A 23,455-nucleotide genomic window follows, 5' to 3' on the forward strand; every position below is an offset into this window, starting at 1 on the left:
ACATTGTAAAAGTATGCTTTCCAACTTGTTCAGCTGCATGCAATAATTCCTGCAATTCTTTATTTTCTGCACATTCTGAAATCAACATAATTTTCTGTTTCAGCAATCCCATAACATGTTGTTGGTACTTAAGCATATGAAATTGAGAGTTTAAGGCCCTGCTTGCCAAAGTTGCAGATGTATAAACCTTTTTCCCCATCTGTCCAGTGCCCTTGAATCTCTGTCAGAGGGGGTAGGATTTTTTGCTGTTGAGGCCTTAACTCCCTTTGGGCCCTGTGAAATAGTTTCAGGATCAGCAGCAGGGTTTCTAAATAAAAAATGTATGCGAGTCAGGGACCCTGTAATATCTGTCAGACTTACTGGGAGCCAGAGGTAAGGAGTCAGGGGTCAAGCTTGACTCCGAAAGCATATCATCCACAATGTCTAAAACAGGGGAAATGGCTAAAGGCTTGTGCTGAGGGAAAAGGAGGAAATCCCCGAGCCTCTTTTTTGATTCTGAGAAGTCTTGACTCTCCCAGTGAAAATGCTCCCTCAAAGTCTGCAAGGTTTCTCCAAATGAATAATCCTCAGGAGGAGATGCAGATGGAATAGACTCCTCAGCATCAGAATCCTCATAGGGAGGTATAGATAATTCCTGATCAGAAGAGGAATCAGAAGAAATAGATACCTGATCTGAAGATTCATAATCAGTGTCTTGCCTAGGCCTCTTATCTGGAGGGGGATGGGTACCTCTGATCAAGGTAATAAGGTCTTCAGCCATTTTGATAATCTGTTTTTTAGGCATAGAGGCCTGTGCCCGTGGCTCATGTGTCAGTTTTTTTAGTTTTAGAAGTTGCTTTTGTCTTTGGTTTTGCAGATGTCATCGGTTTGATATATAAATGCTGAGGTCTGAATACACCCTCAGAAGCTGGGGCCTGCTCAGCGGCTCCGGACCCATCAGAGGGAGATGCATCTGTTGGCCCAATACCTTGAATAAATTGAGGCATGCTGGACTTCACATGGGTGCTGGTAGAGGCCTGCGACTCGAAGGTAGCAGGGGCTGCGAAAGCGCCTCACTGAGTACCGGCAAACCGGCGACTGGCTTAGGAGAAGCTTTGTCGTTGGTTTTGGATCTCTACTGCCTTTCTCAGTCCTTTTCTTTGCGTTTTTTTATCTACTCCGGTAGTCAGATTGCTATCAGACATTTCTGGGTAGTTAAATCCGTTTCCAAAATACTTTGATGCAAAAATATAGTGCGTTGGTTAAATCAAGCACAAAACCGACAGCCAGGCACGTTGTGATCAGAGCCTAGGCAAGGAATACTGTATAAATGGAAATCCTTGAGGTATTCGCTTCCCACAAGTAATACAATTAACTTTTTCTGACATTGGTAAAAAGCAAGAAAAAAAAAAGGTTTCCCCAACGGGGTACTTCGCTTTAATGAAGACTTCGGTTTTGAAACCGAAACTCAAATATTTCAGTAGTCACCGGCACTTGCAAAATGCTTTTGCTTCGGGCACCGCGCGGCAAGAAAGACTAAAGAAAATGGCGTCGGCTGCATGTTTTATACCCCTGACGACCTGACGTCATGGAAGAGAAGACAGCAACCGACGCAAGACCCAAGACTTTGGAATTCAGGCTGACTGAGGGAAACCTGCCAGTAGATTACCCAAATGTAATGACTGCAGCAGTGAAACATGAAGAACATCAGAGTGTGCGCTGTAGGCATTTCAAAGTGAGGGCATATGCGTATAAATAGCATGTGCAGGCAGCAATGCCATTTGAGTGAGCAGCCAGTGTGTTAACATGTATGAGTGCAGTAGTCAGTCTGTTTATAAGTTGAAGTTATTAAGCCTCAATCCAGTTGTGTTTGTATACAACAAAAGCTGTTTGAACCAAACTAACAACTGTTGGGTCTGTTTTATCCTGACTGGACGAGCCACATGGTGCCAGAAGCGGGATGTCTGAAAGTCATGGTGTTAAAACTAGCACACCTGAACGACATGGTACCAGAAGTGGCGTATCTGAATGACACAGTGTCAGAAGTCTCATCCCAACCTGCTCAAACGATTGAAAAGGTCAGAAACGAATTTCAAGTAATAAACTCACATAAATTATTTATTTCATAAAGAAAACTATACAAAGCATTCACAAAGCACAAAACACATTAATCAAATGCAAAGCACAAAACGCATTATTGATTCAACAAAATTCTGAAACCACGATATTTGATAAAGTTATTCAAAATACTTATGATTATGTTCAGAACTACTTCTGATTTCCATAACTAGCATGTTAAAAGAATAACGAGCACAAGTATAACGAGCATGACAGAAGTCAACTGAGCACAATGAGTACAATAAAAGGACAAAGTGAGCATGGAAAAGCAAAGTGGCTGCATCGTTTTAGTAAAGGACTACGTTTTTTGACATGCGTTACTATTTCGGATTGACTACAGCTATTCAGTGTAATTAAGAGTTATTTGAAATATCTCAGTGTGCAAAGTGTCTGCAGTGTGTGCTTTATTACAGTACAATTTCAAAGAGTCTACTGTGTATAAAAATTCAGTTATTTCACAAAGTACAATTAATTCAAAAAATTTCTTGTGCTGTGTACAATTAATTCCCAAAGTACAGTCATTTTGAAGTGTTTATACACCGATAAGGGTGGTTTCGCAAAGTACAGTGGTTTCGCAAAGTACAGTGATTTCATATCTGGTGTGTGTGTGTATGTTCGGACATAATTCCAAAAGTCTTTATTACTGTACGTCAGCATGGCAGAGGCGTTTCGCAGACTCAGTCCATTTGTGTTTGATCATAACATTGCAGAGAATTGGGAAGTATTTAAGCACGAGCACGACATTTTCATACAAGCAACTTTTTCCTGACAAAGATGCTTGTACAAGGGCATTTATTCTGCTTAATCTAGCGGGGTTAGAAATTATTGAAAAAGTGCACTCATTTGTGTGCACCAGCAGTATATGCAGGAGAAGGGGAAGCCACCATATTGTTGTAAATGCTGAATCAAGGAAGGACCCTGAGGGCTTGAAAAGTAAATTTAGAGAAATGTGTAACCCCCAGACAAATGTTACAACAGAGAGGCACTTATTCTATACAACAGACCAAAATCCAGAAGAAACGTTTGCAGCTTATATTACTGATTTGAGAAACAAAGCTAAAACAATTTGGTAATTTGAAAGATGAGTTGATAAAGGAGAGGCTTGTGTGTAGTGTTAATGCTACAGTGAGAAAGATTTTGCTTTGAGACAGTGATTTAACGTTGAGCAAAGCCATAGCTCACAGAAAGGCACACAAATATGCAAGTGATAGCATGATTTCAGCAGCCTCTAGAGTGAACGTAGACAGCACTGCAGCATGTGGCTAACAGAAGCAGACCCAGGCACATGGCAGCTGCAGCCTCTGTGGGATTTCCAAGGACAGCCAGTACCTTTCCAACAAGTTTCAAGACTAGCACAGTAAAACTGACATGCTCAATGCAGAAGGGTGAGTCAGCAAAACCCAAGTCAAGTCTCATTGTTAACTGTCGTAACTGGTGCCAAATCCCAAGTCCAAAAGAGAAAAGTGCTTTCCATTTGGTCAGCAATGCCACAAGTGCAAAAAAAATGGAACCACTTTCAAAAGTTTTGTAAATCAAGCAAAAAGGTCACTCAAAAAAGCAAGTTAATCATATAAGAAAGCTGCAACTCTACTTTCTATGCAGATGGTGTAATCAGATATTGGTGAAAAGGTCAATGCAGTAGATTTTTTGGCAAAAAATGAAGTGTTTTGTACTGTCCTGATTAATGGCAAAACCACAGAGCTCAAAGTGGACACTGGTTCAAAGTGCAATGTTATGTCAACAGAAACTAGTGCTGGTGAGCAACTTAATTTGACCAATTGTGTGAAGCTTGTTGCTTACGGAGGTGAAGTGATTCACACCCAAGGCTCAGTAGTGCTTTCATGCTACTCAGCTGGGAACAGTTACAGCTTGCAATTTTATGTAGTCAAAAGACCTGTGCAGTCATTATTAGGTCTCAGACAGTTTAAAAATGAAACCGCTTCCTTTTACCAAAGAAGTCCATCTTGTAAGCACATGTCCTCGTTCCAGTTCCACCGAGGCTATTTTCTGAGTATGCTGATGTTTTCGAAGACAAGCTAGGTAAACTTCCAGTTATGTACGCCATGAAATTAGACCAAGAGGTCAGTCTAGTGGTCAGACCAGCGATAAGAGTTCGATAGCTATGCATGACAGAATCAAAGTCCAGTTACATAAAATGGTGCAGTAAGGTGCGATTCATCCAATTACAGAACCAAGTGAATGGGTGTCTTCCATGGTAGTCGCTCATAAAAAAGGCTCAGATGAAATCAGAACATGTACTGACCCAAGAGACAAAGGATTAAAGAGGCCCCACCATCCTATGCGTACAGTCAAAGTTGCCACCCTCATGCTAAATGCCTCTTTTTTCTGTCTTAGATGCAGAGAGTCCATTTAGGCAAATAATGCTTGATCGCAAATCTTCACTACTGACAACGTTCAGCGCACCATTTGATAGATACAAACTTCTCAAAATCTCTTTTGGAATAAATTCTGCCAGTGAAGTCTTTCAGCATGCAATGGAGCAATTTTTTTCAGGCTGTGTGCTATAACAGTAGATTTACTAGTTGGAGGCAATGGTGAAGCAGAGCATGACAGAAACCTCAGGAAAGTTCTGGAAACAGCACATGAAGTGAATCTAAAGCTCAATCCTCTGAAATGTAAATTCAGGCTACCAGAAGTTACTTATTAGGTCATTTACTTACCAGTTCGGGCTTATGACCAGATCCTTCCAAACAAACAGCTAGCCTTAAGATGCCAGCTCCTGACAATGTCCAAGCCTTACAGTGTTTTCTTGGTATGGTGAACTATTTGGGCAAGTTTATACCAGACGTCAGTGGAATATCAGCACCCCTTAAGACAACTGACATGCAAAAATGTTACCTGATCATGGTTGGAACACCACCAGAGAGCATTTGATGACCCGAAACAGAAAATTGCCAGTCCACCTATGTTAAGATACTATGATATCCACAAATCAGCAATTCTTTCCTGTGATGCTTCAAAGTTTGGTCTTGGTGCAGTTATTCTTCAAGAGGGCAGACAAGTAGCCTGAGTCTAGAACTCTTACCCAAACTGGGATGCAGTATGCTCGAATTGAGAAGGAACTTTTGGCAATTGTGTTTGCATGTTCGAAGTTCCATGATTTTATTTATGGGTGAGCTACCCAGACTGACACTGATCATCAACCTCTAGTCACTATTTTAAAGAAGCCTATGCATACAGCTCCTGCAGGACTATAAAGAATGATGCTTAGATTACAAAAGTATAACTTCATAATGGTATACACAAAAGGCAAACTTCGTTATCTGACCGACACCTTATCCAGATCGCACAGAAATACCACAGAAAATCTTGATGCATAGAATTTCGACTTCGATGTTATGGAAGCGCGCAATTTTTTGTACCACAAGACTTGAGCTATGAGATCATACAAAGACTGATCCAATTTTGCAAAAGCTCAACCACTTCAATGTTGGATGGCTGTCAAAGCGATCTCGTGTACCAACAGAAGTGCAAACTTATTTTCCTTACAGAGATGAGATGTTGATGGAAGATGGTATTATCCAAGGTCCTAAAGTTATCGTTCCTACTTCCTTACAAGTACATACAGATTTTGCATTGTGGCTGCCCAGGTTGCGAAGCTACCAAAAGAAGGGCGAGAGGACTAGTATTTTGGCCTTCTCTGTCAAAAGATATCGATAAAGTACTTTCATCTTGTTCAGTATGCAATAGTACTCAACCTCATTTGCAAAAAGAGCCACTTCAGCTAAGCCAGCTTCCTTAACTACCTTGGTCAACAGTAGCCACAGACATATTCGAGTGGAATAGTCAACAGTGTTGGTAGACTCTTATTCAAATTGGTTTGAGATAGACCTAACGTCCAGTACTGTCATTACCAAGTTCAAATGTTATTTCTCAGTCCATGGTAGTTCACACAAAGTTATTTCTGACAACGGTGCCCAGTTTACCAGTCAGTTATTTCAGAAATTTGCAAGAGTGGGACTATCCATGTTACGAGTAGTCCTGAGTACTTACAAACGGTCTATTTGAAGTGCAAAGCAATTACTAGAGAGGTCAAAGCATGACAATATTGATGTTTTCTTGAATTTGATTAATCGCAGAAATATTCCCATGACAATTTACTTGGAACACCTGCGCAGAGACTTCTGTCTAGGCAAACCAGAACAACTCTGCCTATCAGCTCCAGTTTGTTGGTGCGCAACGCTAAAAACACCAGGGCAATCAAACCCCAACTATTCAAAAGACATTCAATTCAGAAGTCCAACTATAATAAAATGAGCAGATTTCTCAGTCTATTACAAGGAGGAGAAATAGTGAGGATGCAAACAGTGAAAGGTTTTGATCGAACTGGTCAAGCGAGAGGTGCATGTGTCGAGCCAAGATCTTACTTAGTGGAATCGGAGGGTACAGAACACAGAAGACATTGCAGGCATAGTACAGTTGTGTACCTACCATAAATGTAGATGTTAAAGTGTATTCACCGTTGCAGTCATTACTCTTGGGTTATCCTGCTGGCCGGATACCCTCAGTCGGCCAGAATTCTAAAGTCTAGGTCCAGCGTCGGTTGCGGTCGCCTCTTCCCTGACGTCAGTGCGCCACAGGTATAAAAGATGTAGCCAATGCCATTTTATTCAGTTTTTCTTGCCCCAGATGTCAGGTGCCCCCAAATTGGTAGGCTGCAAAATATGCCAATAAAAATGCATGCACAAAAATAACATTTCCTTCATCTACAAGCAAATACACCAAAAAGGTTGTACAGGATAGAGAAGTGCAGATAAGTCCCAGCAAAGAAAAGGGGGATGGTGGGTAACCTGGACTGCAACAGTGAATACACTCTAACATCTACATTTATGGTAGGTACACAACTGTACTATGTTCATCGTGTTTCACTGTTGCAGTCATTACTCTTGGGTTGAATCCCAAAGCTGAGGAAGGGTGGCTGGGCTTAATAGGATTAGGAGAGGCTATGAGGCCCTGCTGAACTGCAGTGGCAAAGCCTGCTCTGGACTTAGAGTAAAGAGGTAAGTGGTAGTGCTTTGTGAAGGTGTACACTGAACTCCAAGTTGCAGCCTCTAAGATATCTTTGGTTGGTACTCCTCTGAGGAAGGCTGCTGAAGTGGCTGCTGCTCTGGTGGAATGAGGCCTAATGCCCTTAGGCACTGATTTGCCATGTTGAAAATAGCAGAAACGGATGCAATGGCTTATCCATTTTGAAATAGCCTTTCCTGGTGATCCTGCAGCATATGACACAAAGTTGCTCAGTCTTTCTGAAAGCTTTAGATCTGTCCAAGTAGAATCGTAACTGCCTGTGTATGTCCAAAGAATGCAGAATTTTCTCACCCTTGTTCTGTGGGTTGGGATAAAAGGTTGGCAAGTGAATGGTTTGGTTAAGGGCCACACTGGACACCACTTTAGACATAAATGTAGGGTTTGTCCTCAGAGAAACCCTGTCTGGATGAAAAATGATAAAAGGTTCCACAGCCATGAGTGCTTGTAATTCTGAGACTCGCCTTGCAGAGGTCATTGCTAGGAGCAGAGCTGTTTTCCAGGATAAGAATTTTATATCTGCTGTTGATGCTGGCTCGAAAGGAGGCAGTGTGAGTTTTTCCAAATCATAATCGAGGTCCCAGGCCGGAACTGGTGCTCTCCTTGGAGGCCTAATGTTTTTGGCCTCTCTGAGGTACTGCCTTATTAAAGAATAAGAAAAGATAGGTGGGTACCATATTGTAATGGGCTGAAATGGCAGAGGCATGAATCTTAATTGATGAGAAGGAAAGGCCTTTGTTCAGCATCTCAGTTAGGTATTGTAAAATCTGAGGGATATTTGGTACACACGTGTCAATGCCTTGTTCCTGGTTCCAAGCACAGAATCTCTTCCATTTTTCTGCACAAGATGTTCTGGTGCTGGGCCTCCTGGCCTCCAAAATAACATCCATAACAGCTTTTGAAAGAGGAGTGTTCTGAATGGCTACATTATCTGCCATGCTGCCAGATTTAAGGTCCTGAGTTGGCTGTGCAGGATGTGATTGTTTTGTTGGGTCAGCCAGTGAGAAGTTTGAGGCAATATCCATGCTGGACCTTGAGACAAGCTCTTTAGGACTGGGTACCAGTGCTGGCGTGGCCAGTCTGGTGCAATCAGTATCATTTTTGGCTTCTCTTGTCTGACCTTTAGGAGTACCCTGGGAAGGAGAAGCAGAGTATTTGTTTTTCCTGGCAGGAATTGTGCATGCAAGTGAATTTGAAAAGCCAATGCTGTGTCCCATAAGGTCATTGTTTGTCTGCAGAGGGGGTAGGAATGTGTACCTCCCTGCTTGTTTATGTACCACATGACCGTAGTGTTGTCTATCAGTAACTGTCCTGGATGAAGCAGGTCCTTGAAAGCTGTCAGGGCATTTTGAACAGCTAGCATCTCTCTTTTTGATTGATGTGAAGATGCATCTGGTTTGCAGGCTATGTGCCCTGAATACATTTTCCTGCCATATGGGCTCCCCAGGCATAATCTGATGCATCCACTGTCAGTGTCTGTCCGGCTGTGGGTAAACTGAATGGCAGACCCTTGTTGTGGTGACAGGCTTCTGCCCACCATCGAAACTCCTGTTGCAGGCAGGGAATGAGTGCAATTACTCTCTCCAGGCTGTGGCAATGCTGAGTCCAAACACTTTTTAGATACCATTGCAGTTTCCTCATATGCAGTCTGGCATATGGAATTAGTAGAATGCAGGATGCCATGAAACCCAAGGCCTGCAGGATTTTCCTTGCAGATAGGTGGGTTTTTGTTGCCAATTTCTTGAAGTAAGAAGTCAGTTGCTTTTGTTTGTCTGGCGTGAGATAAGCCATCTGGGCAGTTGTATTTAAGCTTGCACCCAGGAATATTATCTCTTGAGAGGGCACTAGTTTTGATTTCTTTTCGTTTACTGTGTACCCTAAGCCAATTAGTAATCTTTTTACAAACGCCAGATGCTTTAGAAGAATGTCTTTGTTCTCTGCTTGAATTAGGCAATCGTCCAAGTAGGGATACATTTGAATTCCTTTTTGTCTGCAAAACGCAATTACTGGTGCCAGGCATTTTGTGAAGACCCTGGGCACAGTAGATAAGCCAAAAGGCAGTGCAGAGAACTGGTAATGCATTGAGCCAGCTATGAATCCGAGGTATCTTCTGCAAGATTGTCTGATTGGGACATGCAGGCATGCCTCTTTTAGGTCCAAAGTTACGAGCCAAGCCTTCTTGCCCAGCATAGGCAGTAGCTGCTGTAGAGTCAACATCTTGAATTTTGGAACTTCCAGAAACGTATTTAATATAGACAGGTCCAGTATTGGTCTCCAGGTTTTGTCCTTTCTGGGTACTAGGAACAATCTGGAGTAAAATCCTTGCCCCTGCTCTTGTTGTGGTACTCGCTGAATGGCCCTCATGTCCATGAGGGCTGTAATTTGTTTTTGTGCCGCTGCCCATTGATTGTGTGGCAGGTCAGGCATACCTTTTGACCTTGGTAGAGTGTGAAAATGGAACCTGTAGCCTTGGGGTGCTATGTTCAGGACCCATTTGTCTTTGGTAACCATTTGCCAATTTGATGAAAAAAGTGCTAGTTTTCCCCCTAAGGGGGCTGCCAAAAGAAAAGTGCTTGGATCTGGTAGAGAAAGTCATTGGGGCTGTTTCCTGAAAGGTTGTGATTTGTCTTCTCCGCTTTTGGCAGTAGGAGCACCCCATTGTTTAGGCTGTATGAGCCTTGGGGCTGAGATCTGCCTCTGGGACACCTGTATCTGCCTCTTTGTGGTCTGTCTGACACTGGAAAGGACCAATTTTTGGTAGGCCAGTTCCTGCTAAACCTGGGTGGCTGTACCTGTAGGAAATCCTTGATTGTCTGCATGGATTTTGCTTTATCCTCTATTTTTTTCAACACCTCTTCTGCTTTAGTTCCAAACAAAGTATCATGCTGTAATGGTGCGTCTAATAATTTTGCTTTAACATGATCAGGCAGAGTCTGTTCCTTTAACCAAGCATGCCTTCTAATAACAGAACCTGTAACAGCAGCCCTGCAAGAGGCCTCCAGTGAATCATAACCACATTACAAAGTATGTTTTCCCACTTGTTCAGCTGCATGCAATAAATCCTGCAATTCCTTGTTCTCTGAAACATTCAGTATTTGTCAGCAATTTCTGTTTAAGCAGTGACATTAAATATTGCTGATATTTAAGCATATGAAACTGACAATTTAAAGCCCTTATAGCCAGGGTAGCAGAAGTGTAGACCCCCCCCCCCCCATCTGTCTAGAGCCCTGGAATCCCTATCAGAGGGGACAGGGTTTTTTTGCAGTGGAAACTTTAACCCCCTTGGGACCCTGAGATATAGTTTCTGGGTCAGCAGCGGGGTTTTTATATAGGAATTTATGAGAATCCGGGACCCTGTAGTATCTGTCTGGCTTAGCAGGTGCAGGGGGTAGAGAGTCTGGGGCAGGCCGGACTCTGAAAATACATAATCTACAATGTCTAGAACAGGTGAAATAGCAAGGGGTCTGTGCTGAGGAAGTAGCAGTAAGTCTCTGAGCCTATTCTTAGATTCAGAATAATCCTGGCTCTCCCAGTGGAAATGTTCCCTCATGGTATGCAGGGTTTCCCCAAAAGAATAATCCTCAGGAGGAGAGGCTGAAGGAATGGATTCTTCAGCATCAGAATCCTCATAGGGAAGCATGGAGTAATCCTGTTCAGAAAAGGAATCAGAGGAAACAGAAACCTGATCAGAAGAATCATACTCTGTCTCTTGCCTAGGCCTCTTATCAGGAGGGGGATGGGAGCCCCTGATCAAAGTAATTAGGTCTTCGGCCATTTTGAGCATCTGTTTTTTAGGCATGGAAGTCTGAGTAGGAGAATGCTGTACTTGTTTCTTTGTCTTCAGTGCCGCTTTAGTCTTTGAAGCTGAAGATGGCTTAATATATAGTTGTGTAGGTCTGAAGACACCCTCAGAAGTCGATGCCTGCTCAGCAGCTCCGGACCCATCTGAGGGAATGATTTCAGAGTGTCCAATACCTTGAGTATCCAGCTTTTGCTTCGGGCACTGCGCGGCAAGAAAGACTGAAGAAAATGGCGTTGACTGCATCTTTTATAAACCTGGCACACTGACTTCAGGGAAGAGGCGAGAGCAACTGACGCCGGACCTAGACTTTGGAATTCTGGCCGAATGAGGGTAGCCTGCCAGCAGGATAACCCAAGAGTAATGACTGCAACAGTGAAACATGTTGGAACATCATCTTCCACTGTCTGAATCGATATCGCAGCATCGTACCTGTGATAGAGACTAGATCTCAAGAGGAATCCAGATGATGTTCCTCTTGAAGGACATGGCTCAGTACCTATTCCCGTTTCTGATGTCCCAAATGTCCCTGAAGTTGAACATTCATTAGAGAGAGAGTCTCTTTGCTTACCCAGCCCTAGTATTTATGTCACATGATCAGGTCTTATTTCCAGACCTAGTGCAAAGTACACAGCCACCGGAACATGACTTGTTTCATTTGTAATTAGTTCTGTACAACTGCATTTCAAAGGATTATTTCTGTACAACTGCATGTCAATGACTGTTGTCATTACTATTGTGCAGGACTTATTTCTCAGAGGGAGGATGTAGAGCACAGCATGTGTTGTGAGGGCACGTACAAATAAATAGAGAGCACGTGCAGGCATCATTGCCATTTTGCGTGAACAGCCAGAGTGTTAACATGTACGAGTGCAGCAGTCTGTTTATAAATTTAAGTTTAAGTTACTAAGCCTCAATCCTGATGCATTTATATATAATAAAGCTGCTTGAACTGTACCCACAACTGTTCATCTGTTTTATCCTGACCGAACGAGCGACACAAGGGTCGAGTTTGAAATCTCCAGGTATAAGTAATGCAAACGGAAAGTGTTTTAAGGGCTATGAGGCCCAAACAACATGAGTTTGACATCCCTAGTAAACATAACAGAACTGGTTTAACGGCTGCTTGAGGCCCAGGGACCTTGAGTTTGACATCCCTTGCACAAATGAGAAAATAGTTGGCTTGTAATAGTCATGTTTCATGGTACAAACTACTTCTTGTAGAACCAAAAAACAGCTCTGGAACTGGGTGTAAACATACTTGAATGAGAAAAAACAGCAATATAGACAAAGATGGCACTACCTGCAAAAAATCTGAAAAACTGCAAGCATAATCTCTTGGTTATAGTAGTAAACTCTGCATCTAAAGGAGCATTAAGGAGCTCTGCTTTAACAACCTGATATGGGTTGCGCCCTCAGCCAGGTATGTCTTCTTGTGACAGACCCTATAGCACCCTTCTTGCAAGATGCATCTAATGCATTAGTCACACTTTAGGGAATGGCTGAACATCTATAAGCCAAAGGCAAAACAAGAGCCAGCAAAACAAGACCCAAAAAAGATGCTATTTTATTGAGTAATACACAAGGACAGCAAAAATGCACATACCGGTTTCGGCTGGTAATCTATACACAGCCTTCTTCAGTGTGTAATGCACATAGTCAAAGCTGTCAGTTAAATAGACTGCAAACAGAAATGATTGGTTGAAACTAAAACTTGTCATTCAGACCAGGTGGGAAGAGACCACCCAACTTCACAATCCATTTTCTCTCTTTTGAGTTTAATAATGAGTGCCAACCCGTTTTATTCGATTTTTTACCACGAATGATATCAATAACAGTAAACATAAAAGAGGCTGAAGGGTGTGAAAATTGGTGTTTGAATAAAGCATTGTTGATTCTGCCTTTTTTAATGTTACTGATGTGTTCTGAAATTCTCAATCTGATGGGTCTTGAAGTTTGGCCTACATAAAAGGCTCCACATGAACATGTAGCCAAGTAGATGAGCCAATCTGAACTACAGTTGGCGAAGAATTTGATGTCATATACAATGGAAGAATTCCTACTGGTGAATTCTTTGGTTTTTGATATTTTAATATTTTATTATAATTAATACAATGTCCACAGGGATGACACCCCATGAGAATGGATCCTGTCAGGGTGGTTTGAATCGGTTCTAGGTTATCTATCTCATGTCCATGTTTATAATGATTAAAAGTGCTGCCAAGATTCCTGCCTTTCCGAAATGAAAAGAGACATTGATTGGGGACAATAGAGGATATGTCAGTGTCATATACTAACAAATTCCAGTGTCTTTGAATGCTCTGGATAAGGTTGTCTGTATTTCGCCCATATGTTGTAGTAAACCTAAGGGGTTGGATGGAGAGACTTTGGTCAGTCTTGTAAGTTTAATAAGTCTTCCCTATCCATGTGGCCTACTTGGTGTATGGCATCAAAGACATGACCCATCTTGTAGCCCCTAGTCCTGAAACGATTAATGAGGTCTTTATTTTGTTCCTTGTACGATGTGTTATCAGAACAGATACGTTTTAATCTGATAAATTGGGATTTGGGAATGTTTTTACAGATGTGTGGAGGATGAAAACTCGAGGCATGTAATATAGTATTATATTCAGGATGTTTCCTGAAAACTTTGGTCCCTAAGGTGTGATCAGATAATCTGTTGATGGATACATCCAAAAATGTAATGTTATTGTAATCATGATGTAAAGTAAATTGTATGCCCCATCGGTTGTTATTAAGATATGCTAGAAATTCAAATAAGCCTTCAAGATCACCCTTCCATACTGCCCAACAATCATCAAGGTATCGTCGCCAAATATCAAGATGTTCCAAGTATATGTTGTTGCTGCTGTTATATATCAAATCCTTCTCCAAATAAGCCATAAAGAGGTCGGCATAGATGGGCGCAAAGGAGGAACCCATGGCGGTACCTTTGGTTTGCCAGTAGCAGACATCTTGATAGAAGAAAACATTGTTTGTCAGGACATAGGAGGCCATGTCTAATAGAAACTCATCAAATTCACATGCATATAATCCTGAAGTCTCCAACCAGTATGATAAAGCTTCTAATCCACCGGAGTGAGGAATGTTGGTATATAAGGCACTTACATCTAAAGTGCACATGCGCCAGTCCAGTTCCAGTTGTGTGTCAGAGATAATTTGTAAAAAATTGGTTGTATCTTTAAGTCGTGAACAAATGAGTGATAAAAGGGGTTTCAGTTTGTCGGTCAGAAACAATGAAAGGGGTTCCGTAAGGTATCCCCTACCTGATACAATCGGTCTCCCTGGGGGGGTGTATTGGGTCCTTATGTATTTTGGGCAAAAAATATATATATTGATTAGATGAGTCCTGAACTAACAATTGATGCATTAGATTTGTGTCAATAATAGACGCATCTCTGGCATAGGAAAGAAATTCAGCAACTTCTTTTTGAAACCTAGAAGTAGGGTTTATAATCATCTTGGCATAATATTTTTCATCAGATAATTGCCTGAGAGCTTCCTGGTTGTAATCATGCCAGTCCAGCACCACAACAGCACCCCCTTTGTCTGCTGAAATAACTACAATGTCATGATTGTTTTGTAAATTCCTGATAACTTGTTGTTCAGCCCTTGTAAGATTATTGGATCGGATATCAGATGCTGAATGTACATAATGGAGATCCTTGAGAACATGATTTTGAAACTGAGAGACAACGGGATGCATGGGTGGGTTGAATTGGGATTTGTGATATGTAAATTTCTCTGAAACATCAAAGCCATTAGTACAACCAAAAAATAATCTTAAATTAAGCAATCTACAAAATGATAGCACATCTTGTGCAAATGAATCTTCAGTAACAAAAAAAACGGGGACAAATGACAAACCTTTATGGAGAACATTGACTTCAATAGATAAGTTGTAACTAGAGAGATTTAAAACACTGTGGAACATATGTGGATTTATTTCGTCATCACTAATTGTAGACGTCCTTGTATGTCGGTGACGGCCTTTGTGTTTCCTTCCCCCTCTTTTGTACCCAATCCTAAAGGGGCCCCTGTGGGTAATCGCTTGGGAATGGGTGAACCAGATGCAGTCTGCAATTCACTCTCAGGGCCAGAAATGAGTTCTTCAGTGGAAGAGCCGGTATCAGAACCAAAATTGTTTTTTTAAGATAGATTTAGGTCTTTTCCTTTTGGTAGGGCGACTATATGGAATATTGAATTTAACTTGTTTGGTGGAACTGAACATCTATAAGAACATACTAAATAATTTCATTATAGGTTCATAGATTACTACTAAGCTAACTGCTCTTGCGAGCCATTTTAAGCCTAGCCAATTGTTCCTTGTGAGACTCAAATCCTGCACCTTGTGTTTGCAAGGCAAACACCTTAACCATTAGGCCACCTCCCAACCCTCATGTCCTTTTGGTGGCTTTTATCTTGTACCCCCACCCAGTCTTGGCTTTAATTTACTCCTGTACAGACTCAAGGTATCTGGGCAGGTAGAACTAGCAGTTCAGAACGTTCATGCCTAGGGTGGCTTGAGATGTAGATCTTTTTGCAAAAGTGGTTCAAGAGTCTACTCTGTCTCACTATCAGTTGGCAAAGAGTTCTTGGAAGCAGGCTCAGATAATCTCTTGATGAACTCCCGAGACACCACAGCTGGGTCAGCCACCAGGTTCTTACAGAGATGCTTGTAGGGTTTAAGCACTCTATAGAAGCACTCAGACTATGTGGACAGGAGGTATGGCTAGGGGCCTAGGCACAGGAGCCTTTTGTAACTGATGAGAACCCAGAAGAACTTTCTAGACTCCTGGTGGAAAGAATCCTTCAATCTATGAAGGTAATCTCCAAAAGATAAATCCTCAAGTGGCGAGACTGATGACATGTACTTTGAATCAGTATTCAAGAATTCCTGTGAGGGTAGGCGTTTCACATAAGCAAGCTCCTCATCTTCTGACTCTCAAAAATCAAAGGTCTCATGGGGGGGGGGCTTTTTTCTTTTCCCATGCAGGTTCTAGACACAGGTTCCCTTTCCAGTGTAGGCTGCCCAGACCTTCATGAAACCCACAAATTCCTCAGACAAGCTGACTAGGTCCTTTGGAGAAAACTTTGGCAGAAGGTGCAGGGTATCTTGGCAGCATCAGATGGGGTAAACTTACCAGCCATTTGGGCTTGGACGTCTTGAGTTACGGGACGGTGAATGACAAAGCCTCAGGATGTGCATACCATCCAGAGTATTAGGAAAAAATGTAGGAGTATTAGGAAAAAATGTAGAGGAAAAAGTAAAGTTGTGTCACACTTACCACAATTGTAGATGTTCAAGCAGATCAATGTTGCAATACAGATTCCTGAATCTTCCTGCGATGCAGAAGCCTGCAACTGGCCTGAATTCAAAGCCTCAACTCCATCCCTAGCCAACAGACATCTGAGGACAGATGTCAGGACATCAGGGTATTACTCCAACTGGCCTGATTTCAAAGTCTTTACTCCATCCCTAGCCAACAGCTGAGGACAGATGCCACGATATTGGGGTATTACAAGGTCATCCATCAGCACTATCTTCAGGTCCTTCTAGGCAGTGTACAAGCAGTCTGGTACCTGAGGACAGCATGACCTCTCCAGACGTCTGGGATACCCAGGGTAGTAAACAAGTAAGGGGGAGAAGGGGATGATGAAGGATCCATCGCCATGAGTCTCCACTTTCCTTTTCACTCAGCAAAGGGAGAAAGGAAAGGGTCAGCAAAGACAGGGTTTGGAGGACGGGAGCTTAAACTGTAGCAATGATCTACCTGAACATCTAATATTATGGTAATTATACTATGTTCTTCATAGTCAATGTTACAGTACTGATTCTTGTGAGCTTCCCAAAGCTGGTAAGAAGGGTGGTAGGAGCAGCTGTTGGTCCGTAGGAAATCAGATTTTGCAGGATGGTTGTAGTAAATCCTACTCTACCTCTTGAGGTGATGCATAAATGGTGATGGTGTTTTGTTAAAGTGTGCACAGAGTTCCAGGTGGCAACTTCTAGGATGGCCTGTGTATGAACTCCTTTGAAGAAGGTAATGGTAGTCGCCCTGTGTCTGGAGGAATGGGTTTTGACATCAATGGGAAGAAGTTTTCCATGATGAGTGCAACAGTACCTAATGCAACTAGCTATGCATTTGGATATGATCTGCATGGACACAGGTTTTTCTTCTTTCTTCTTTCTCCTCTGAAAGCAATTAAAAGTCAATCTCTGCTCTATTTGGGGGCCTTGGCTTGTCTGAAGTACAGTTTTGTACCTACCATAAATGTAGATGTTCGAGTGTTTACACTGCTGCAGTCATCACACTTGGGTTATCCTGCTGTCAGGCGGTCCCGCATTCGGCCCGAGTTCCAAAGTCTTGGTCCGGCGTCGGTTGCTGTCGCTTCTTCCCTGACGTCAGTGCGCCAGGGGTATACAAGATGCATCAGACGCCATTTTCTTCAGTTTTTTTGCCTCAGATGTCAGGTGCCCCCAATAGGTAGGCAAAACATATTGTTATATAAAAATATACATATAAAAATAAAACATTACCTTCAGTCACAAGCAAATACACCACAGAGGTTGTATAGGATAGAAAGGTATAGATACGTCCAGCTAGTTCAAAGGGGGTGGAGGGAGGGTAACCTGGACTGCAGCAGTGTGAACACTCGAACATCTACATTTATGGTAGGTACAAAACTGTACTATGTTCGTGTTACACTGCTGCAGTCATCACACTTAGGTTGAATCCCAAAGCTAAGAATGGGTGGTGGAACTAAACAGGGTTTGGAGAGGCTAGTAGGTCCTGCAGAACTGCAGTGGCAAAGCCAGCTCTGGTTTTAGAGTATAGAGATAAGTGATGGTGCTTGGTGAAGGTGTGCACTGAACTCCAAGTTGCAGCCTCCAAAATATCCTTGGCTGGTACCCCTCTGAGGAAGGCTGTTGATGTTGCTGTAGCCCTGGTGGAAAGGAGCCTGATGTTACCAGGTACAGATTTCCCATGGTGTGTGTAGCAGAAATGGATACAATGTCCTATCCATTTTGAAATGATCCGATTTGAGGTAGCTTTTCCTTGAGATCCTGCAGCATAGGAAACAAAGAGCTGGTCAGATTTTCTAAAAGCCTTAGTTTTATCCAAGTAGTAACGTAATTGCCTGTGAATGTCCAGAGTGTAGGAGCCTTTCCCCTTTGTTCTGGGGGTTTGGATAAAAGGTGGGCAAATGAATGGTTTGGTTTAGGGCCACACTGGATACCACCTTTGGCATAAAGGAAGGGTTAGTTCATAAAGAGAGACTGTCTTGATGAAAAATGATGAAAGGCTCCACTGCCATTAGGGCCTGTGGTTCTGAGACTCTTCGTGCTGAAGTTATTGCTAACAGCAGGGCAGTTTTCCATGATAGGAACTGTAGATCAGCTGTGAAAGCTGGTTCAAAGGGCGGAAGTATAAGCTTTTCCAAAACAAAGTTGAGATCCCAAGTTGGTGTTGGTGCTCTCTGGGGCGGTCTTATGTTCTTAGCCCCTCTGAGGAACTATCTTAGTAATGGATGTGAAAATATAGGAGGATCCGTGTTGTACTGAGCTGAAATAGCTGAGGAGTGGATCTTAATAGATGAGAAGGAAAGTCTTTTGTGCAACATCTCAGTTAAATATTGAAGAATTTGAGGAATATATGGGACAAGGGGATTTTGGCCTTTAGCCTGGTTCCAGGCGCAGAATCTTTTCCATTTGTCTGAATAGACTTTCCTGGTGCTGGGCCTTCTGGCTTCCAGAATGACGTCCATCACAGCTTTAGAGAGAATTGTTGACTGGTTGTTGAGGCAATTTGCCATGCAGCAAGATTTGAGCTTGCTGTGTAGAATCGGATTGTTTTGCTGAGTGAGCAGGTGAGGAATTGTAGGTAAAATCCATGGTGGGCCTTTGAGCCATGTTCCTTAGTATTGGATACCAGTGTTGGCGTGGCCAGTCTGGAGCAATGCTCATCATTTGTGGCCTCTCTAATCTGGCTTTCAGCAGTACCTTTGCCAGAAGAGGCAGCTGAGGAAAAGCATACACTGTCAATGTTTTCCAACTGAATGGGAGGGCGTCCAAGTTCCAAGCTAGTGTGTGCTATGTCCTTGTGAGAATTTCCGTAGTTGGTAGTTTTGGGGGGAAGCAAACAGATCTATGTCTGGACTCCCCCATTTTTGAGTTATCATTGCGAATACTTGTGGATCTAGTTTCCACTCGTGAGGATCTGTGATGTTTCAGCTTAGATAGTCTGCCAGTGTGTTTTTCTTTCCTGGCAGGAATTGTGCTTGTAGTTGAACTTGGTAAGTTAGTGCTGTGTTCCACAAGGTCATTGCTTGTCTGCATAGGGGGTAGGAGTGTGCGCCCCCTTGCATGTTTATGTACCACATCACTGTGGTGTTGTCCGTCTTTATTAGGAGGTGTCCTGGATGTAGGAGGTCCTTGAAAGCTGTTTGGGCATTTTGCACAGCTAGCATCTCTTTTTGATTGATATGTAGACGCCTTTGGTTTGCAGACCATTTGCCCTGGATACACTGTCCTGCCATGTATGCTCCCCAGGCATAATCCGACACATCTGTTTGCCTGGCTGTGGGCAAGGTAAAAGGCTGACCCTTGTTGAGGTGACATGCCTGAGCCCACCATAGAAACACCTGTTGAAGGCAGGGAATGAGTGGAATTATTGTTTCCAAGCTGTGGCTTGTGTTGAGACCATACACTTTTCAGATACCACTGTAATTTCCTCAAATGCAGTTTTGCAAATGGTATTAGTAGTATGCAAGATGCCATGAATCCCAAGGCCTGCAGAATTTTTCTTGCAGGGAGTTGGGTCTTTGTTGCCATCATTTTGAAGTATAGAGTCAGTTGTCCTTGCTTGTCTGGTGTGAGATGAGCCATCTGGGCCGTTGTAGTTAAGCTGGCATCCAGGAATATTACTTCTTGTACGGGCACTAGTTTTGACTTCTTTTTGTTTACTGTGTACCCTAGGAAAACCCTACCCCTAAGTAGGTTTTTGACAAACGCCAGATGATTTAATAGAATGTCCTTGCTTTCTGCTTGAATAAGGCAGTCGTCCAGGTATGGATATATTTGAATACCTCTTTGTCTGCAGTATGCAATTACTGGTGCCAGGCATTTTGTGAAGACCCTGGGCACAATAGATAAGCCAAAGGGCAGTGGAGAGAATTGGTAATGGGATGAACCTGCAATAAATCGGAGGTATCTTCTGCAATTTTGTTTGATAGGGACATGCAGGTATGCCTCCTTGAGGTCCAACTTTACTAGCCAAGCCTTCTTGCCCAGCATGGGAAGAAGTTGCTGTAGTGTTAAGCATCTTGAATTTGGGTATTTCAAGGTATGTGTTTAGAATTGAGAGGTCCAGAATGGGTCTCCAGGCTTTGTCCTTTCGGGGAACTAGAAACAGTCGAGTAAAATCCTTGTCCATGCTCGTGTGTAGGAACCTGTTGAATGGCTCTCATGTCCATGAGAGCTGAAATTTGCTTTTGAGCCTCTGCCCATTGATTTGGTGGCAGGTTTGGCATTCCTTTTATCCTTGGCAAAGTGTGAAAGTGGAATCTGTATCCTTGAGGTACAATATTTAGGACCCATTTGTCTTTTGTGGTGATGTGCCAATTGTCTGCAAAAAGTGCTAGTTTTCCCCCCAAGGGAGCTGCCAAGAGGGCTTTGCTTGGTAGTCTGAGGGGTAAGTCATTGTGTTTGTCTTCTGGTAGTTTGAGACCTGTCTTCTCCACCTTTATGGGTTGTGGCACTCCATTGTCGAGGCTGGTAAAAGCCTTGTGGCTGGCCTCTGCCTCTTGGGCGTCTGTATCTGCCCCTCTGTGGTCTCGCAGAAGCTGGAAAGGACCAGTTGTTATTTCTGCTGAAACGAGGTGGTTGAACCTGTAAAAAATCCTTGACCGTCTGCATAGATTTCGGCCTATCCTCCATTTTCTTTAAAACTACTTCTGCTTTTACACCAAATAAAACATCCTGCTGTAAAGGTGCATCCAATAACTTTGCTTTAACATGATCAGGTAAAGTTTGCTCCTTTAACCAAGCATGCCTACGTAAGACGGACCCTGTCACTGCTGCTCTACAAGAAGCTTCCAATGAATCAAATCCACATTGCAAAGTATGTTTTCCCACTTGTTCATCTGAATGCAACAAATCTTGCATTTCCTTGTAATCTGGCTGGTCTATATGTGCGAGCATTTTTTGTTTTAATTGAGACATCAGATATCGTTGATATTTCAGCATGTGGAACTGACAATTTAAGGCCCTCACAGCAAGAGTAGCTGAGGTATATACTTTCTTTCCCCATTTGTCTAGTGCTCTAGAATCCCTTTCAGAAGGGCACAGGATTTTTAGCAATACAGGCCTTAACCCCTTTGGGACCGTGGGAAATGGTTTCAGGGTCAGCAACAGGGCTTTTATACAGGAATTTGCAGTAGCCCTCATTCGGCCTGATTATCAAAGTCTTGGGTCCTGCACCCAGGGTTTTCACAAAGTGCCTAGCTCCAGTTATTGCATTTTGCAGGCAAAGAAATATTCAAATATACCCATACCTGGACGATTGTGTAATTCAGTTAGAAAACAAGGGCATACTTTTGAATCATCTGACCTTTGTACAAAGGGTTCTAACTTGTCTGGGGTACACAAACTAAAAGAAATCACACCTGGTACCCTGTCAACAAATTATATTTCTGGGAGCAGGTGTGAATACAGCTTCCCAGAAGGACTACCTCACACCAGAGAAACAAATTTATTTGACAACCTAACAAGTGGCCACAAAATCCCTGCTATTTGCAAGACAAGTACTGCAAGCCTTGAGGTTCATGGCCTCCTGCATTCTTCTAATTCCATGTGCAACACTGCATAAGAGGAAACTACAGTGGTATCTAAAATGCCTATGGTGTCAACATTCTCAGGATCTAAAAGCAATGATTCCTATCATACCTTGCCTACGCCTAGAGTTCCTTTGGTGGACAGAGGCCTACCACCAAAACAAGGGACTACCTTTCACACCACCCCCTGCCACCCAAACCCTAACAGACGCATCAGACTATGCATGGGGGGCTCACTTGGCAGGGAAGTGCATTCAGGGCAAATGGAACCCAAGTCAAATGCACCTGCATATCAATCAAAAAGAAATGTTAGCTGTACAGAATGCTCCATTCTACATTCTTCAGGGCAACTAATGGTAAAGACGGACAACACCAACTATGTGGTACATAAGCAGGGGGGTACACATTCTTACCCCTCTGCAGACAAGCCATGGCATTGTGGAACACAGCCTTGAGCTACCAAGTGCACCTACAAGCTCAATTCCTGCCAGGAAAGTTAAATACACTGGCAGATGGACTAAGCAGAAACCTCATGGACCCACGCGAGTGGAAACTGGAACCAAAGATTTTCAACATGTTGATAAGCAAATGGTGGAGCCCAGATATAAACCTGTTTGCCTCTCCCCAGAACTACCAATTGGACAAGTTTTGCACAAGGACTCCCCACAAACAAGCCTGGAATCTGGATGCTCTTTCCTTCAGCTGGAAAAACTTATCGGTCTACGTCTTCCCCCCTCTGTTTCTGCTCTCCAAAGTACTACTAAAAATAAAACAAGACAAACCAAGGATGATTTTGATTGCTCCAGACTGACCACGCCAATACTGGTATCCCCTCCGGCACAGTGTGTCACAGTTATCCCTATGGCACCTGCCTCAGACTCCTTCCCTGTTGTCTCAGCAGGAGAACCACCCTCAGCTTCTAACACTGAACCTGGCAGCCTGGCTAATTACATAATCGCTCCTTTACCATCCCTCAGTGTAAACCTGTGATTGATATCATTTTAGAGGCAAGGAGGCCTAGCACTAGAAAATCCTATGCTGCAAAATGGAAAAGATTCTGTGCCTGGAACCAATCTCAAGGGATGAGCACAGCAGCGCCCAGTTTATTTCATATTTTGCAATACTTAACTGAGATGCTTCACAAGGGCCTGTCTTTTTCCTCCATTAAAGTCCACGCCTCAGCCATTTCAGCTCATTATAACACTGAACCCCCTCCCTTCTCTCATCCACTGCTCAAGCAGTTCCTCAAAGGGGCCAAAAATTTGAGACCATCAAGGAGAGCTCCAACCCCAGCCTGGGACCTTAACTTTGTTTTGGAGAAACTCACTCTTACCTCCTTTTGAGCCAGCTGCTACTGCAGACTTAAAATTTCTTTCTTGGAAAACCGCTTTCCTTTTAGCAATCACTTCAACTAGAAGGGTATCTGAATTACAGGCCCTTATGGCAGTGGAGCCTTTCATTATCTTTCATGCGCACAGGGTGTCCCTCAGAGCCAATCCATCCTTCATGCCCAAGGTGGTATCCAGTGTGGCTCTTAATCAGTCCATTCATTTGCCAACCTTCTTTCCCAATCCACAGAACAAAGGGGAACGGATACTCCATTCCTTAGATGTACACAGACAACTCAGATCCTACTTGTACAGGACTAAACCTCAAAGA

This window comes from Protopterus annectens, chromosome 11.part0 (genome assembly GCF_019279795.1).
Source record: "Protopterus annectens isolate FY-2018-M chromosome 11.part0, PAN1.0, whole genome shotgun sequence".
Taxonomy (NCBI): domain Eukaryota; kingdom Metazoa; phylum Chordata; order Ceratodontiformes; family Protopteridae; genus Protopterus; species Protopterus annectens.